This window comes from Bos grunniens, chromosome 13, assembly GCF_055505025.1.
Source record: "Bos grunniens cultivar Pamir isolate PY7600 chromosome 13, Bosgru_T2T1.0, whole genome shotgun sequence".
NCBI lineage: Eukaryota > Metazoa > Chordata > Mammalia > Artiodactyla > Bovidae > Bos > Bos grunniens.
In genome coordinates, this window is record NC_141177.1 from 76,389,290 (window position 1) to 76,410,018 (window position 20,729).

At 36.6% G+C, this 20,729-nt stretch overlaps 1 protein-coding gene across 6 annotated transcripts in view; it reads right to left on the reverse strand.

Annotated features, from left to right (window-relative positions):
- The window catches only part of MACROD2 (mono-ADP ribosylhydrolase 2), a 2,315,241-nt gene that overhangs the window by 1,917,684 nt on the left and 376,828 nt on the right, over positions 1–20,729 (reverse strand). The window lies entirely within an intron of this gene.

Here is a 20,729-nt window from a genome sequence, read left to right on the forward strand (position 1 = left end):
CACATACAATATTTATCTGCATCAGATCATTCTCTCAGAAAAGCCTAAAATAAACAAAAACAGAAGATGGAAAGAGTGAGCACTGACATTTTAGGGATCAGAGACTAGAATGGGTGAATTTAACTCAGATGACCATTAATCTACTATTGTGGGAAAGAATCCCTTACAAGAAATGGAGTCACCATCATAGTCAACACAAAGAGTCCAAAGTGCAGTACTTGGATGCAATCTCAAAAACGACATAATGATATCTGTTCATTTCCAAGGCAAACCATTCAATATCATGGTAATCCAAGTCTATGCCCCAACCAGTAACACTGAAGAAGCTGAAGTTTAACAGTTCTATGAAGACCTACAAGACCTGCTATAACTAACACCCAAAAAAAGATGTCCATTTCATTATAGGGACTGGAATCCAAAAGCAGGAAGTCAAGAGACACCTGGAGTAACAGGAAAATTTGGCCTTGGAGTACCAAACGAAGCAGGGCAAAGGCTAATAGAGTTTTGCCAAAGGAATGCACTGGTCATAGCAAAACCCTCTTCCAACAACACAAGAGAAGACTATGCATGGACATCACCAGATGGTCAATACTGAAATCAGATTGATTATATTCTTTGCAGCCAAAGATAGAGAAGCTCTATACAGTCAGCAAGACCAAGAGATGACTGTGCCTCAGATCACGAACTGCTTATTGCCAAATTCAGACTTAAATTGAAGAAAGTAGGGAAAACCACTAGACCATTCAGGTATGACCTAAATCAAATCCCTTACGATTATACAGTGGAAGTGACAAATAGATTCAAGGGATTAGATCTGATAGAGTGCCTGAAGAACTACTGATGGAGGTTCATGACACTGTACAAGAGGCAGTGACCAAGACCATCCTCAAGAAAAAGAAATGCAAAAAGGCCACATGGTTGTCTGAGTAGACCTTACAAATATCTGAGAAAGGAAAGAAGCTAAAAGCAAAGGAGAAAAGGAAAGATATACCCATTTGAAAGCAGATTTCCAAAGAATAGCAAAGAGAGATAAGAAAGCCTTCCTCAGTGATCAATGGAAAGAAATAGAGGAAAATAATAGAATGAGAAAGTCTATAGAGATCTCTTTGAGAAAATCAGAGACACCAAGGGAACATTTCGTGCAAAGATGGGCGCAAAAAAGGAGAGAAATGGTATGGACCTAACAAAAACAGAAGATATTAAGAAGTGGCAAGAATACACAGAACTATTAAAAAAAAAAAAAAAAAGATCTTCATGATCCAGATAACTACGATGTTGTGATCACTCACCTAGAGCCAGACATCCTGGAATGTGAAGTCAAGTGGTCCTTCGGAAGCCTCACTATGAACAATGCTAGTGGAGGTGATGCAGTTCCAGTTGAGCTATTTCAAGTCCTAAAAGATAATGCTGTCAAAGTGCTGCACTCGATATGCCAGCAAATTGTCAGGACTGGAAAAGGTCAGTTTTCATTCCAATCCCAAAGAAAGGCAATTCCAAAGAATGCTCAAACTACCACACAATTGAACTCAACTCACACGATAGCAAAGTAATGCTCAAAATTCTGCAAGCCAGGCTTACACAGTATGTGAACCATGAACTTCCAGATGTTCAGGCTGGATTTAGAAAAGGCAGAGGAACCAGAGATCATTGCCAACATCCGTTCGATCATCTAAAAACCAAGAGAGTTCCAGAAAAACATCTACTTCTGCTTTATTGACTATACCAAAGCCTTTGATTGTGTGGATCACAACAAACTGTGGAAAATTCTTAAAGAGATGGGAATACCAGACCGCCTGACCTGCCTCCTGAGACATGTGTATGCAGGTCAAGAAGCAACAGTTAGAACTGTACATGGAACAATAGATGGTTCCAAATTGGGAAAGGAGGACATCAAGACTGGATATTGTCACTTTGCTTATTTAACTTATATGCAGAGTGCGTCATGAAAAACGCTGGGCTGGATGAAGCACAAGTTGCAATCAAGATTGCTGGGAGAAATATCAATATCCTCATATATGCAGATGACACCGCCCTAATGGCAGAAAGTGAAGAGGAACTAAAAAGCCTCTTGATGAAGGTGAAAGGAGAGTGAAAAAGTTGGCTTAAAGCTCAACATTCAGAAAACTAAGATCATGGCATTTGGTCCCATCAATTGATGGCAAATAGATGGGGAAACAATGGAAACAGTGACAGACTTTATTTTTTCGGTCTCCAAAATCACTGCAGATGGTGACTGCAGTCATGAAATTATACATGTGTTCCCCATCCTGAACCCTCCTCCCTCCTCCCTCCCCATACCATCCCTCTGGGTCGTCCCAGTGCACCAGCCCCAAGCATCCAGTATTGTGCATCGAACCTGGACTGGCGACTCGTTTCTTACATGATATTTTACATGTTTCAATGCCATTCTCCCAAATCTTCCCACCCTCTCCCTCTCCCACAGAGTCCATAAGACTGTTCTATACATCAGTGTCTCTTTTGCTGTCTCGTATACAGGGTTATTGTTATCATCTTTCTAAATTCCATATATATGTGTTAGTATACTGTATTGGTGTTTTTCTTTCTGGCTTACTTCACTCTGTATAATAGGCTCCAGTTTCATCCACCTCATTAGAACTGATTCAAATGTATTCTTTTTAATGGCTGAGTAATACTCCATTGTGTATATGTACCACAGCTTTCTTATCCATTCATCTGTTGATGGACATCTAGGTTGCTTCCATGTCCTGGCTATGATAAACAGTGCTGCGATGAACATTGGGGCACATGTGTCTCTTTCCCTTCTGGTTGGGGAGGGAGGAGGGAGGAGGGTTCAGGATGGGGAACACATGTATACCTGTGGCGGATTCATTTCTTTTTTTTTTTTTCCCCGCCCCCCGCCCCACGCCTTTGGCCTCGGGCACCCCGAGGCGGAAGGGCGGACTCAGTGCTGGGGCACGTAGGAGTCCTCGCAGAGCCGAAGCGGGAAGGGACGCAGACAAAAACGGGCGGATTCATTTCTATATTTGGCAAAACTAATACAATATTGTAAAGTTTAAAAATAAAATAAAATTAAAATGGTACAAAAATAAATAAATAAATAAATAAAAGACACTTGTTCCTTGGAAGAAAATGTATGACCAACCTAGACAGCATATTAAAAAGCAGAGATATCACTTTGCTGACACAGGTCAGTCTAGTCAAAGCTATGATTTTCCAGTAGTCATGTATGGATATAAGAGGTCGACTATAAAGAAAGCTGAGTGTCGAAGACTTGATGCTTTTGAACTGTGCTGTTAGAGAAGGCTCTTGAGAGTCCTGTGGACTGCAAGGAGATCCAAGGAGTCAATCCTAAAGGAAATCGGTCCTGAATATTCATTGGAAGGCCTGATACTGAAGCTGAAACTCCAATACTTTAGCCACCGGATGCAAAGAACTGACTCCTTTGAAAAGACCCTGATGCTGGGAAAGATTAACGGAGGGAGGAAAAGGGGAATTTAGAGGATGAGATGGTTGGATGGCATCACAGACTCGATGGACATGAGTTTGAGTAAGCTCTGGGAGTTGGTGATGGACAGTGAAGCCTGGCATAACTGTAGTCCATGGCATCGCAAAGAGTCAGACACAACTGAGCGACTGAACTGAACTGAACTGAAAACAGTGAGCATGTGAGTATGGAGCTCAAGTAACACCACATAATGGGGCCCACTCTCCTAATGTGCCTGCTTCCTGTATCTAGGTGGACTCTCACTGCATAATTAAAGTAGGATTTCACATATAAACTGTGAACCACTGTTTTCAAGACTTTCTCATTATGCCTATAATGGGCTAGATCAATCTTTTCTACAAAAAGGCACATTCTGAAGCAGTGCTTTGTGGAAATTTATCCCGAAACACTGATATTTCTAAGCTAGTCACTGTAAGCATATTATTTAGTGTGTGCATGTGTGTGTGTGTGTGAAGATCCAGAGGTGGGATTCTTCAGAAAAACAGTAAACAAGGGTATTTTCTACATAAGCAAAGCATATTCAAATAGCCCCAAACCAACTCAATTTAAAAACATACATCCTAAACAAATACTTTTGACAGTTCACATTTGCCATTATTTTTGTAAATAATAAAACCTATTTTGCTCTAAAGAACCTGGAAAAAGTATCATAATTCAAATGTATTATAGCCCATATGTATAAATAGGATAGAAGTTAAACACACACAGACACACACAACAACAGTCTTACCAGATACATCATCACAAGGAAAAGGAACTAAATATTTCTTTCATTTTTTTCACTTGGAAGTTTGGAGAGCCTCAGAAAGCAGGACTGCTGAAAGAGGAGACACCACTTGCAGCTTTATTTCCTTCACCTACTATCTGTCCAAAAGGGTATGCCAGTGATTTTTTTCCCATGTGTTCCTTAGATCTTTTGGGTGTCTTTAGAAGGTCTAAAGAAGCCTTGAGAATGGCAAAATATTTGAGGATTTAAAAAAGAAATGCCAGAAAGAAAAACACCAATACAGTATACTAACGCATATATATGGAATTTAGAAAGATGGTAACAATAACCCTGTGTACGAGACAGCAAAAGAGACACTGATGTATAGAACAGTCTTTTGGACTCTGTGGGAGAGTGACAGGGTGGGATGATTTGGGAGAATGGCATTGAAATACGTATAATATCATATACGGAACGAGTCGCCAGTCCAGGTTCGATGCACGATACTGGATGCTTGGGGCTGGTGCACTGGGATGACCCAGAGGGATGATATGGGGAGGGAGGAGGGAGAAGGGTTCAGGATGGGGAACACATGTATACCTGTGGCGGATTCATTTCGATATTTGGCAAAACCAATACAATATTGTAAAGTTTAAAAATAAAATAAAAGAAATTCAAGTGTGAGTCACTATAAATGAATTTTGATGATACACCCCAGGGAAAAGAGTCATTCTAAACAAACCACACTGGAGCATAGAGGTATAATGCCATGGCAGAACGAGGCATGACCAGTAAAGAATATACAGCAAATAAAACCAATGAAATCTTTTTGATTACATCTTTTTCTGTCTGGCTATGGACTAGAAGAAAAATCCTAGGTTCAAAATTTTTTAAAGCATTAAGTAGACAGCCATGTGGAGAAATACACCTCATAGAACCCTCCAGAAACAGGAATGTACTATAAGAATGTACTGTGTGAAACAATTTAATATCTTTCCTTTAATATATTATGTTTCAAAATCTGATCAGTTTTAATCAATACTAGCTAAAAATTTGTCACTAAAAAAGGCATAAGGCCAAATAGTTTTATATGGACATTTATATAAAATGCTATAAAACTCATAATCATATTGTATTATTATAATATACTCACCACTGGATATAATTTGATAACATATTATTTCAGATATTTGCATTAATGTGCTTAATTAAGACTGACCAATAGTTTTCACATATATCTGTGCTATCTTTAGTTTCGTTTCAGTTTTTGCTAACTTTAAAAAGCTAGTATATGTTGAATTTCATTATGTTATTAGCAGAAATCAATCCAGTGAATTAAGAAGAGACATTGGGAAAACAGAAAAACTAAGGAGAAGATGTGAAGTGTTGGTATTACTGAAATCCTAAATGTGAGGTGAACCAAAGGTATGATTGGAATCCCACCTTTAGAAGTAGGCAATTCTATTCAGATCCAACTATGCAGTGCATGTCTAACCACTCCTGATAGTCCCATTTCAAATCCTAAAGTATTAAAACAATGCAGAAAGACTCAAACAAATGAAATATATAGTCATTAGAGGTCAGAACCTTCTTCTGGGAAGTTCAGTGGAGGAAACTGGGAAATAGGATAAGATCATGAAGAGAGTGGCCTTCATTTGTAAATAAAAGGGATTTATTGAGTGTTCAATTTCTAGAATTTGAGAACTGCAAACCTGTTTCCTTTTCCACTGTCTTGAATAATCAGTATAAATCCACTGAAGGGGATTAGGATAGATAAAAAAGAAATGTGAACAACTAGTTCTTCAGCTTCTTCTATAGTTATTGATTACTCAGGTTTCTAAATCTCTTGAGTTAAATTTTATATTTCATCCAGCTTCTTAAATGCATGTTACACCATTTTTTAAATTATTTTCTTAAATCTCTGAAATGTATTCATGTTCTCCTTCAAATCCTTAATTCATGCTTCTTGTTTTTTTAATCAGAGTTGTCAAAGTTTGTAAGTTTTCTCAGTTTTTTTAAACAACTGCTTAGTTTAACTATTTCTGCCTTAACTTTTAACAAGTTCTTCTCACTTTCTTTATACACACAGTGTTCTATTTCCTACTTCATTCTTTTCTACTCTTGCTTTGTAATAAATGGTTTGGAGATTATAGATTTTCCTCTTCTTACTGCTTTGACTATATTAATAGGTTTTGATACACAATAATCCATATTTTACTTATTCTAAAAAGTCTGTGATTTCCATTTTAACTTCCTTATAAATGAATATATTGGGTTGGACAAAAAGTCCATTAGGTTTCTTCAGCAAGATGGTACAGAAATGCCCAAATGAACTTTTCAGCCAACCAATAATAAGGACATTTTATATTTTTTAAGTTTCCAAGTGGAAAGAAAAATTTAATCATACTTTTATTATTATGTTTTAAAATTAATACACTGCCACTAAAGGATGAAGCTATATGAGACTTTACTTGCAGCCTTTGTCAAATCCCCTGTATTTGAAATGAATATGTGTTTTCTATTACTTACAGCACAGTCTTTCCTACGCGTCTGTCAGAAATGCATAAGTAATTGAATAGGTTAGAAACTGAGGCTCGGAGAGATAGCCAACTAACCTATCTATGAACTCACTAAGTAAGTGATGAGGCAGAAGTAAGATTTGCACAAAGCTTACACTCTTAATAACTTTAACTGACAGCTTCCATAATTATTCATTGCCTTACCTTTCTCTCCCCAGTCTATGAATTAGCTTACAGTAAATCTTATTTCACTTTCTATCACAGAAGCTTTACTCTGCTGCTGCTGCTGCTAAGTCGCTTCAGTCGTGTCCAACTCTGTGTGACCCCATAGACGGCAGCCCACCAGGCTCCCCCGTCCCTGGGATTCTCCAGGCAAGAACATGAGTGGGTTGCCATTTCCTTCTCCAATGCATGAAAGGGAAAAGTGAAAGTGAAGTCGCTCAGTCATGTCCGACTCTTCGCGACCCCATGGACTGCAGCCTACCAGGCTCCTCCGTCCATGGGATTCTCCAGGCAAGAGTACTGGAGTTGGGTGCCATCACCTTGCCTTCTCTGGTCACCTGCAAATAACCACTCACCCTGGCATTCACCTCTTATCTAGTGCCTTCTCCTTAAACTGGTCTGGTTGAGACTCACACAGAATATGGCCTGGTGATTCCATGTTTGCCTTCTTAAGAATGCATGTTAAAAAAATCAGACTACCCAGCTTGAAGGACCACATAGACTAAGTGGAGAGGCCATGTGTAAAAGCTCCATGGAGAGAGAGTAACCAAGAGAAACAAGCCACAGCCCTCCAACCTCAGTCAGGCTGCTCTAGACATCCCTACTGAGCAGTCAGACATGTAAGTGAAGAAGTCAACTCAGAGGTTCCAGCTTCTGGAGACGTCATGTGGAACAGAGACAGTTCATTCCTGACACGCTGTCTAAATTCCTGACACATAATCTGTGAGAAATTATAAAATGACTGTGGTATCAGGTGACGAAGTCTGGGGACACTTTGTTATACAGCAATAAAAAACCAAAACAGCAGTCGATAGAGCAAGGACTGTTGGATGAATGAATGAATGACAAGTGAATTGGCAACTTGATTTATCATGGATATTGGACTTATTTTGCATGCACATTAAAAAGCAATTTTATCTTCTATAAAAATTATTTCAAGCTCATATAATTTTAAATAGGACAGTGCATTAGGGTGTTTCCTAGTACAGTTTTAGAAACCATTCAACAGCAAGTGCTATTAGAAGTTGTCTCTGTACCAGGACCTCTGCAGGGCTCAAAGATCACAATAGTGAGCAAAGCCAAAACAGGTCCCATGTAGCTCCCAGTATGATGAAGGAGTTGGACAGATAATCACAGAGAAGTCAAACTGTAGACTATGATGAAGGCCACAGAGGAGAACACGTAATTAGAACACGGAAGCATTCAAGGGAGCTGATGTGATCAGGCAGGTCAGGGAAGACACTTGAGAGGAACTAAAATCTGAAGAATGGGAAGGATTTATCTAGATGAAGAAAGAAAGGAAGATTAATGCTGGAAGACAGAAGCCATGTGCAAAAGGCTTATAGTGTAAGGCAGTCTGGCAAAGGCCTCTTGAAAATATATAATAACCACAGAAACACTAAGGAGATTCTAAAAGTCTGTTTCATTGATTACTTGACTTCTAATAATCTCAATATAGTAACTGCACACTAATTCAATATGTAGAATGAAGTCAATAATGAAAAGAACCAACTTTCTTCTTATTACGTTACTAAGAACAAAAAGGCATTATGCAGACAGGTGTAGATGAAATACGATCAAAGTTATTTTTAAACCTTATAAAAAGCTGGATTAGCCTATGAATATGATATTTCAATATAAAGAAGTTCAGTATAAATTGCTCAAAAATTACAAAATATGAGAGCAAAAGTTGTAATTAATACAAGGCAAGAAAGGGAATCATTTCTTACGAGAAATAATTTAATATTTTTATACTTAAATTTTAGTATCCTAAGCAAATCTCTTTTATAATTAAAAATTTCCCCCTTGAGTTCAAAATGTATGTAAGTTAATTCAATACTATTAATAATACAATGACTATTTAATTTTTAGGATCTTCATCTGCACATTTACCCAATAATGTTTTAGTGTGCTACCACACAGACTCAAAATGCAATTGTCTATCTAGTAAGTTATAGGGAGAGTCTTTGTTTCTTAGAAAAAAGAAATTGGTTTTTATGTGTTCCTTGAAAGGAAATTCAGTAAAAAAGAAAAAAAAAATCATACATTTAAATAACAGTAAGGTAGTGATACCAATGGATTGAGGACAAGAAATTTAAAGTTGGCACTCTGACCCTGAAATAGACTACTGTCCTGACCCCACCCTCAGTCTTGCAAATTTAATTAAATCTAAGTTCTGAGCAGTAGATAAAAGTGGTTGAGAAAACCCCTTAGAGGAATTTATTAAAGGAATCCTTTTACATTCTCTTCTCTCTTTAAAAAAAAAAAAAAAATTCAGGTAAGGGAAAATTTTCATCGCAAGCACTCCCTGTTTTCCCAAACCCAGAGGAACAAAGCTTTGCCCTTAAAGTCCTTCCAATCTCACTACTTGGAAGTTGAATCCGAGCTGAAGTTTCATCAAACTTTATTTTTGCTCTTTTCATTCCTCAATGCTTCTTTCCAGCAATTAATTTGGTCTCTAATAATTAAAAGATACTATATAACATGAGAATTCAATTACAACTCATACATTAATAATTTCTCCAAAATCATTCTTAACCACATTAGTTTGTAAAGTATTGAATAGGAATATAATAATAAAACTTTAAATGACAATCTCACAATGGCTGATGAAAGTTAACATCCATGTGTGTCTAATAATAGTCTTGACAGTTCTGTGATAATCATTTCTCATTGGAAAACCAATACCACAACTGTTTCTAACTTCACAAAAGTTTAGATTTCATTTTCTTAAAAAATCTTGCCTTTGCCAACAATTCAGAATTATTTTCAGCAGCCAAAATTTTCAGTTGCACAAAGGTTATTTATGAAATGATTTTTCACTTTGTTTAATCTGAAGCTGTGTGGGGAAAAATGGAATGTATTTCCACAATAAGTATTTATTGATTATACTTTAGACACTTTTAATGAGGGTAGCGAACATAGTACAGAGAAGAACCAGAGTTTCTATACTTTAAAACTGTTCATACTTTAAAAAAAAATACGTGGATAATTTAATTAGGAGAGGAAAAGTAAACAGGAAACAAGACCATATATTAATATGTCACCACTGTATTCAAAAGACAGTGCATATCACATCACACGGTAACTAAGGCCCCAAAAGGAAACCGCTAGTGGAGGCAGTGACACGGCAGACAGAGTAGCAGCTCGCGGAGCCCGTGCCCTCACAGAAACATCAAGAAATCAAACAAAACTGTCAGAATCAACTTGGTCAGAACTCTGGGAACCAGTCTGAGGTTGCAACAACCAAGTGAACACTGAATCAGAGCAAAGAAAATTTTAAAATGGCAGGATATATTTGTGATGTTCTCATTTGCCCTTGCCCTCCCTCCCTCCCTCCCTAGGGCAACTACAGTCTTAAAGACGGCAGCTGGCTCACCTAGTGTACTACCCTGGTCCTGTGCTCCAGAGAAGTCAGAGAAGAACTCACAAAGGGTTCTGTGTGTTCTGCCATTCTGGGGACTACGCAGGGAAGTAATATACGGCACCTGACTTTGTTTTGCCCATCTGGGAACTTACTTAGAAAAGTGACAAGAATCATTTGATAATATTGTAAGGTAAACAAAAATCCACTGTTTTCTGGCACAAAACATAACGATTGAGGCATACAATATAGCAACCAAAGCCAGGAAGAAAAAGTTGGAGAGTTATACTTTTTTGAAAATAGGGCATGTATAGCACTTACGTAAACTGGTTGCAAAAGTATAAAAGTATATGTTCAGAAAAGACCTAATCAGACATTATGCCTTCACCTATGTCTGAACTGTAGGATGAGCACAAGCAAACTAAGGTTAATGCAGAGATAAATAGTAGCCTGGCAAACTGTTGAAGGAATGCCCCAGCAAAAGCCAATCTACAAGAATTACAAGAGGTTTAGAGATATATTTTCCCTTTTTTTTTCCTTTTTTCTTTGTTTCTTCTTTTTCTTTCTTTCCTCTATTGCTCTGTTTCCTATTTTTCCCCCTTATTTTGCTTTCTGGCATTCAGGTTAATCTCTATCTGTAAAGACACTAACTGAATACAAGCTAAAGGAATGGAGACATTAGAGACCACATATGACAAAGAAAACAGACTTTAAAAATTACATCAAAACATCACTAAACAAACAGTCCCAGCATACAGAAAGCAATAAAAATAAACCCAGGAGTGGGGGGTGGGGAGAAATCTGATTTCCAGAGTTAGCACATTCAAATATTAAAAAAGTCCAGTTTTCAACTAAAAATCTATGAAGAATGCAAAAAATAAGGAACTACAATCCATTAACAGAAACTGTCCCTGAGGAAGCAGAGCAATTGGACTTATTCAACTTTCATAATAAATCAAAAGCCTAAAGGAAATCAGAAATAAGATATCTATACAAATAGAAAATATAAAGAAAGATAAAAATTACAAAAAGAAAACAAAGGGGAACAAAATGAAAAGCTCACTAAAGGATTTCAATTGCAGATTTGAGTAGGCAGAAGAAAGGATCAGTGAAGATAAATGTACAGAGACTAAGAGAACCTTGGCACACAATCATGCATACCAACGCACACATAATGGCAACCTCAGATGGAGAGTAGAGAAAGAGGCAGAGAGAATACTTGTAGAAATAATGGCCAAAAATTTCCCAAGTTTGGTAAAATACACAAATCTACATATTCAAGAAGTTCAGCAAACTTCAAGAGTATAAATGCAAAGAGATTCACAGAGAGATACATTATAATCAAACTGTCAAAAACCAAGGGCAAAAACGGAATTTGGAGACCAGCAAAGGACAAGCAACTCATCACTCATACAAAGGATCTTCAATAATATTAACACAAATCATAGAGGCCACAAGAGAATAAAATGAAACTTTTAACCAAGAATGTTATAACTTGAAAAATTATCCTTTAGATGTGAGAAATTAACACAGTCTCAAGACAAACAAATTGTGAGAGATGATGAAAAAATATAATGATAAAATAATGAAAATTATGTTTATCATGATATGATAAGATGATAATGATAAAATGGAGTCCTTTAGGCTCCATTTTATAAATGGAAATAAAAGGAACACTAGTCAGCAACTGGAAACAATATAAAGAAATACAGAGCTCTGGTAAAGGTAGCTACATAGTGAATAAAAAAGACAGTATTATGTTTTTGATTCGTAATGCCTCTTTTAATTTATAGTAGTATTTAAAAAACAAATCCACAAGAAAATAATTATTATTATGTTAATATGCATCAATGTAAAAAGGTGTAATTTGTGAATAAGAACATCATGGGGAAGAGCTATACAAGCAGAGTTTGTGTATGCTGTTGAGTGTAAGTCAGTACCCATTTAAACTAGGTTGTTTCAAGTTTAAGATTTTAATTGTAATCTCATGGCAATCGTTGAAAAAAACAAAAACAAACCAAAAAAACCCTTAAAAATACATACAAAATGATAAGAGCATCAAGGCAGGACAAAACAACAGAAAAAATGATTAAAGAGAAAAGAAGGTAGTAATGGAAGAAGTAAGGAACAAAAAAGCTACGAGACACAGAAAACAGACACCAAAATGGCAGGAGGAAGCTGTGCCCTGGTAATTAATATGAATGCAAATGAATTAACTCACCAATCTAAAGTCAGACATTGGAAGAACAGATTTTTAAAAAATGAAACAACTTCATGTTGTGATAAAGATACTCACTTTAGATACAAAGACACAAATAGGTTCAACATAAAAGTATCGGGAAAAGATACTCCATTGAAGTAAAAAGAGCCAAAATAATTATATTAATATCAGACAAAAGAGGCTTCAACTTCAGTCATTAAAAAAGGACAAAAAGGATGATAGATAGGTAGATGATAGAAAAATAAATAGATTGATAAAAAGGTCAAAACATTCATAAGATATAAAAATTGTAAACACATATGCATCTAACAAAAGAGACCCAAAACATATAAAGCAATCACCAACAGAATTGAGGGAGAAACAAACAGTTCTACAGCAATACTTTAAGTTTTCAATACCCTACTTTCAACAATAAATACAAAATCTAGATATGAGGCCTATAGCCAAATAAGAGGCTTTGAACTTCCAATTAAAATAAATAAATTAAAAAAAATAAAAGTGTACCACAGTAACTTAACACATTTTTGTTTAAAACAGAAGGTTTACTTGCTCAGTACACCAAGTAGAATGCAAGCACTATTATGACAAATATACAGAAATATGCAGATCAACATAAAACAGTAATTTAGTTTTAAAGAAGGGAAATATCTTTAAATGTTATGACAATGTACTCCCAAGAATCCTTTTTTCAGTTAAGTATACATTTCAATAAAATAAACGGTAATGAATTAAGTGGAAAAAAAAAAAAAATGAGGCTTTGAACAACACTATAATCAAACTAGACCTAGTATCTCTAATCAAACTAGACCATATATATGTATATATATGTAATATATATAGTTTTGTTCAAAGATATATAGATATATATATGTATGTATGTATGTATGTGTATATATATATATATATATATATATATATATATATCACTCTACTATCAATAGTGGGCTTCCCAGGTGGCTAATGGTAAAGAATCCACCTGCCAATGCAAGAGATGCATGGTTTATCCCTGGGTTGAGAGGATCCCCCGGAGAAGGAAATGGCAAACCACTCCAATATTCTTGCCTGAAAAATCCCATGGACCAAGGAGTCTGAGAGGCTACACTCCATGGGGTTGCAAACAGTTGGACATGACTTAGCAACTAAACAGTAACAACAGCTATCAATGGCAGAATAAACATTCTCTCTAAGTATGAGTGGAATATTTTCAAAACATACCATGTTGTGCCTAAAATAATCATTTATAAAGGTTGAAGCATATAAGGTATCTTCTCCAAAAAATGGAATAAAACTAAAAATTAATAACAAGGAAAAAAAGCTAAAAAATTTACAAATGCATGAAAATTAAACATCATAATCTTAGAGAAAACAATTTTGAAAAACAAGTATTTGGTACACCCAGACAATGCAATATTACTCTACACTATAAAAATAAATGAGCTAATGAGCAGCCAAGCCATGAGAAGTCATGGAGGAAACCTAAATGCATTTTATCAAGTGAAAGAAGCCAATCTGAGAAGGCTACATGTTATATGATTCCAACCATAGGACACTGTGGAAAAGGCAGAATTACGGAGACAGTAGATTAGTGGTGTCCACAGGTCAGGGGAGGTGGAATGCAGAGCTGCAACAGAAAAGATTTTTAAGACAGTGAAATACTCTGTGATATTACAAAGATGGAGACATGTCATTACATATTTGCCCAAACCTATAGAAGCAAGGTGCCATACTGTAAAGAGCAATATTGCATAAGAACCTGGAATCTCAGGTTCATGAATGAAGGCAAACTGGAAGTGCTCAAACAGGAGATGGCAAGAGTGAACATCAACATTCTAGAAATCAGTGAACTAAAATGGACTGGAATGGGTGAATTTAACTCAGATGACCATTATATCTACTACTGTGGGCAGGAATCCCTCAGAAGAAATGGAGTAGCCATCATGGTCAACAAAAGAGTCCAAAGTACAGTACTTGGATGCAATCTCGAAAACGACAGAAATATCTCTGTTTGTTTCCAAGGCAAACCATTTAATATGACAGTAATCCAAGCCTATGACCCAACCAGTAATGCTGAAGAAGCTGAAGTTGAACGGTCCTATGAAGACCTACAAGACCTTTTAGAACTAACACCCCAAAAAGATGTCCTTTTCATTATAGGGGACTGGAATGCAAGAAACACCTGGAGTAACAGGCAAATTTGGCCTTAGAGTACAGAAAGAAGCAGGGCAAAGGCTAATAGAGTTTTGCCAAGAGAATGCACTGGTCACAACAAACACCCTCTTCCAACAACATAAGAGAAGACTCTACATGGACATCACCAGATGGTCAACACCAAAATCAGATTGATTATATTCTTTGCAGCCAAAGATGGAGAAGCTCTATACAGTCAGCAGAAACAAGACAGGGATCTGACTATCACTCAGATCATGACCTCCTTATTGCCAAATTCAGACTTAAATTGAAGAAAGTAGGGAAAACCACTGGACCATTCAGGTATGACCTAAATTCAGTGGAAGTGAGAAATAGATTTAAGGGACTAGATCTGATAGACAGAATGCCTGATGAACTATGGATGGAGGTTCATGACATTGTACAGGAGACAGGGATCAAGACCATCCCCATGGAAAAGAAATGCAAAAAAGCAATATGGCTGTCTGGGGAGGCCTTACAAATAGCTGTGAAGAGAAGAGAAGTGAAAAGCAAAGGAGAAAAGAAAAGATATAAGCATCTGAATGCAGAGTTCCAAAGAAGAGCAAGGAGAGATAAGAAAGCCTTCCTCAGGGATCAGTGCAAAAGAATAGAGGAAAAGAGCAGAATGGGAAAGACTAGAAATCTCTTCAAGAAAATTAGAGATACCAAAGGAACATTTCATGCAAAGACGGGCTCAATAAAGGACAGAAATAGGATGGACCTAACAGAAGCAGAAGATATTAACAAGAGGTGGCAAGAATACACAGAAGGACTGTACAAAAAAGATATTCACAACCCAGATAATCACGATGGTGTGATTACTCACCTAGAGCCAGTCATCTTGGAATGTGAAGTCAAGTGGGCCTTAGAAAGCATCACTACGAACAAAGCTAGTGGAGGTGATGGAATTCCAGTGAAGCTATTTCAAATCCTGAAAGATGATGGTGGGAAATTGCTGCACTCAATATGCCAGCAAATTTGGAAAACTCAGCAGTGGCCACAGGACTGGAAAAGGTCAGTTTTCATTCCAATCCCAAAGAAAGGCAATGCCAAAGAATGCTCAAACTACCGCACAATTGCACTCATCTTACACGCTAGTAAAGTAATGCTCAAAATTCTCCAAGCCAGGCTTCAGCAATATGTAAACTATGTTCAAGCTGGTTTTAGAAAAGGCAGAGGAACCAGAGATCAAATTGCCAACATCTGCTGGATCAGCAAAAGAGCAAGAGAGTTCCAGAAAAACATCTATTTCTGCTTTACTGACTATTTCAAAGCCTTTGATTGTATAGATCACAATAAACTGTGGAAAATTCTGAAAGAGATGGGAATACCAGATCACCTGACCCGCCTCTTGAGAAACCTATATGTAGGTCAGGAAGCAACAGTTAGAACTGGACATGGAACAACAGACTGGTTCCCAATAGGAAAAACAGTACGTCAAGGCTGTATACTGTCACCCTGCTTATTTAATTTATATACAGAGTACATCCTAAGAAATGCTGGGCTGTAAGAAGCACAAGCTGGAATCAAGATTGCTGGGAGAAATATCAATAACCTTAGATATGCAGATTACACCATCCTTATGGCAGAAAATGAAAGTGGAGAGTGAAAAAGTTGGCTTAAAGCTCAACATTCAGAAAACTAAGATCATGGCATCTGGTCCCATCACTTCATGGGAAATAGATGGGGAAACAGTAGAAACAGTGTCAGACTTTATTTTAGGGGTCTCCAAAATCACTGCAGATGGTGATTGCAAGAATAAAATTAAAAGATGCTTACTCCTTGGAAGGAAAGTTATAACCAACCTAGATAGCATATTAAAAAGCAGAGATATTACTTTGCCAACAATGGTCCATCTAGTCAAGGGTATGGTTTTTCCAGTGGTCATGTATGGATGTGAGAGTTGGACTGTGAAGTAAGCTGAGCCCCAAAGAATTGATGCTTTTGAACTGTGGTGTTGGAGAAGATTCTTGAGAGTCCCGTGGACTGCAAGGAGATCCAACCAGTCTATCCTAAAGGAGATCAGTCTTAGGTGTTCTTTGGAACTAGACATGGAACAACAGACTGGTTCCAAATAGGAAAAGGAGTAATGTCAAAGCTGTATATTGTCACCTTGCCTATTTAACTTATATGCAGAGTACATCATGAGAAACGCTGGACTGGAGGAAACACAAGCTGGAATCAAGATTGCCAGTAGAAATATCAATAACCTCAGATATGCAGATGACACCACCCTTATGGCAGAAAGTGAAGAGGAACTAAAAAGCCTCTTGATGAAAGTGAAGTGGAGAGTGAAAAAGTTGGCTTAAAGCTCAACATTCAGCAAACGAAGATCATGGCATCCGGTCCCATCACTTCATGGAAAATAGATGAGGAAACAGTGGAAACAGTGTCAGACTTTATTTTTTGGGTCTCCAAAATCACTGCAGATGGTGACTACAGCCATGAAATTAAAAGACGCTTACTCCTTGGAAGGAAAGTTATGACCAACCTAGATAGCATATTCAAAAGCAGAGACATTACTTTGCCAACAAAGGTCTGTCTGGTCAAGGCTATGGTTTTTCCTGTGGTCATGTATGGATGTGAGAGTTGGACTGTGAAGAAGGCTGAGTGCAGAAGAATTGATGCTTTTGAACTGTGGTGTTGGAGAAGACTCTTGAGAGTCCCTTGGACTGCAAGGAGATCCAACCCGTCCATTCTGAAGGAGATCAGCCCTGGGATTTCTTTGGAAGGAATGATGCTAAAGCTGAAACTCCACTACTGTGGCCATCTCATGTGAAGAGTTGACTCATTGGAAAAGACTCTGATGCTGGGAGGGATTGAGGGCAGGAGGAGAAGGGGACGACAGAGGATGAGATGGCTGGATGGCATCACTGACTCGACGGACATGAGTCTGGGTGAACTCCAGGAGTTGGTGATGGACAGGGAGGCCTGGCGTGCTGCGATTCATGGGGTCACAAAGAGTGTGACACGACTGAGTGACTGAACTGAACTTAACTGGATGATGCTAAAGCTGAAACTCTAGTACTTTGGCCACCTCATGCAAAGAGTTGACTCATTGGAAAAGACTCTGATGCTGGGAGGGTTTGGGGGCAGGAGGAGAAGGGGACGCCAGAGGATGAGATGGCTGGATGGCATCACCGACTCGCTGGACGTGAGTTTGAGTAAACCTCGGGTGTTGGTGATGCACAGGGAGGCCTGGAGTGCTGCAATTCACGGGGTCACAAAGATTCAGACACGACTGAGCAACTGAACTGAACTGAAAGTTCTCTTAAAATAAGACCTTTAAAAAAAAAAAAAAAAAACCTCACCATAATCTTAACCAATAGGTCAAAAAAGAAATCACACATGAAATTTTTGAAAATATCTTCAGACAAGTAAAAATGAATATACAACATATTAAATTTTTTTCGATGTGGTGAAACCAAGGCTTAGGTTAAAATTTGTAGCTGCAAATGTATAGGCTAAAAAATGTGTATACTTAAAAAAGAAGAAAAATCTTAAATCAGTAACCTAACTTTACACCTTAGGGAACTAGAAAAAGAATAGCAAACTAAAACCAAAGCTAGTAGATACAGGAAATGATAAAGATCATTGCATAGATAAATGAAACATAGAATTGAAAAACAACCAAATCTATGAAATAAAAAATTTAGTTCTAAATCACTTTGCTATACAACAGGAATTAACAACATTGTGAATGAACTATGCATCAGTAAAAATAAGTAAATAAGAAAACCACAGACAAAATTAAGTTCTTTGATACATCAAGAAGATTGACAGACCTTTAGTTAAACAGAAAGAAAAAAGACTAATAAATAGATAAAATAAAAAATGAAAGTGAAGACATAACTACCAACTTTTGAGAAATAAAAATGATTATAAGAGAATACTATAAACAACTGTGCACCAACAAATTGGATAAACTAAATGAAATGGACAAATTTCTAGAAACACACAAACTACAAAAACTGTCTAAAAAATAAAAAGATTATTTCAACAGACCTATAAAAATAAAGAGACTGAATCAGTATGAAAATATCTCCCAATAAAGGAAAACCCAGTACCATATGGTTTCACTGGTGAATTTTACCAAACATTTAAGGGCAATGAGCATTAATCCCTCTCAACCTCTCTCAAGAAAATAGGAGTAAAGATTTCCCAACTCTTGCATAAGGCTAGGATTACACTATACAAAATAAAAGCTATAGACTAATGCTGCATACAGCTGTAGATGCACAAAATGTTCAACAAAACATTAGCAAATCAGAACAGTATATTCACACTATAACCAAGTGTGAATATTCCAGGAATGCATGGGTAGTTCAACATAAGGAACTCAATGAACACAATATTTTTAATATTAACGGTAGGAAGAGAAAAAGTCACAAGTGATCATCTCAATTGATGCAGAAAAGCATTTGATAATATCTAATATACTTTCTTGACTAAACAAAACGAAACCAAAAACCAGACAGAAAACTAGAAATAAAAAGGAACCCCCACAAAACAATAAAGAGCTTTTATGAAAAGTCTACAGTAAGCATCACCATTGCTACTCAAGACTGTTCCAGAAGTTCTAGCCAGAGTAATTAGGCAAGATAAGGAAATAAAAGGCATTTGAATTAGGAAAGAAGCAGTCAAACTATCTCTATTTGCAGATGACTTGAACTTACATATATATATAGAAGATCTCAAAGAATCTACAAAAAAAAAAGTACTAGAAGCTAACAACTGAATTCAAGAATTCAGATCATATATAAAAAACACTTGTGTTTATATCCACCACTAATGAACAATCTTAAAGGAGCTATCAGAAATCAGATTTATTTATAATAATATCTAAAGTAATAAAAAGCCTGGAAATAAATTTAACCAAGAAGTTGAAAGATTTATACAATGAGAACTAGAAAATATTTTGAAATGTATTAAAGACAAAAAATAGAATAATATCATATATTCATGGACTGAAAGCCTTATATTATTAGATGGAAATATTACTTGAAGTGATCTACCATTCTAATGCAATCCCTATCAAAATCCAACAGCTTTTATTTTTTTGCATAATTTTAAAAGTCAACTCTCCACTTCATATGGAATTGTAAGGAGCTTCTAAAAGCTAAATCAACACTGAAAAAGAAAAACAAAATTGCAGGACCCACACTTCTTAATTTCAAAACACATTAATCGAAACAGTGGTGCTCATGTAGGATAGACACATGGATCAGTGAAATAAAACTGAAACCCCAGAATTAAGCCCAAATACATATGGTCATTCAAATTTCATTAAAAGTGCCATGATTATTTACAGTGAAAAGAACAGTATCATCAATAAATGGTACTGGGATAACTCTGAATGTTGTTGTTGTTTAGCCGCTAAGTCGTGTCCAACTTTTCTGCAACCCCCTAGACTATAGCCCTCCAGACTCCTCTGTCCATGGGATTTACCAGGCGGGAACACTGAAGTAGGCTGCTACCTCCTTCTCCAGGCATAACTGGATAACCATATGCAAAAGAATTCAGTTGTACCCTGCTACACTCCATATATAAACTCTAACTGCAAATAGATAAATAGCCAAAATATAAGAACTAAAACTGTAACTGTAGTAGTATATCTTCATGACCTTAGATGTGGCAATGAATTCTTAGCTTTGACACCAAAAAAATTAAAATAAAACAAGTAACAAAAGAAAAAAATAGATAAATTGGACTAGAATGTACAATTGAAATTACAATGACCCAGAGAAATGAAAATTTATTTCCACACAGAAATTTGTACATTAAAGTTTATAGAAGCATTATTCATAATAGAAAGAATATACAAACTATCCAGATGTTCATCAACTGATGAATGGATAGACAAATGGATAGACAAAGAATACTGATAACCCCGATTGGAATATGACCTAGCCATAACACATTTAAAACATTATAACTGAAAGAAGCCATATATAAATAGTATGATCCCACTTCCATGAACAGTCCAGATTGGCAGATCCATAGAAACAGAGAATAGGTTGTTA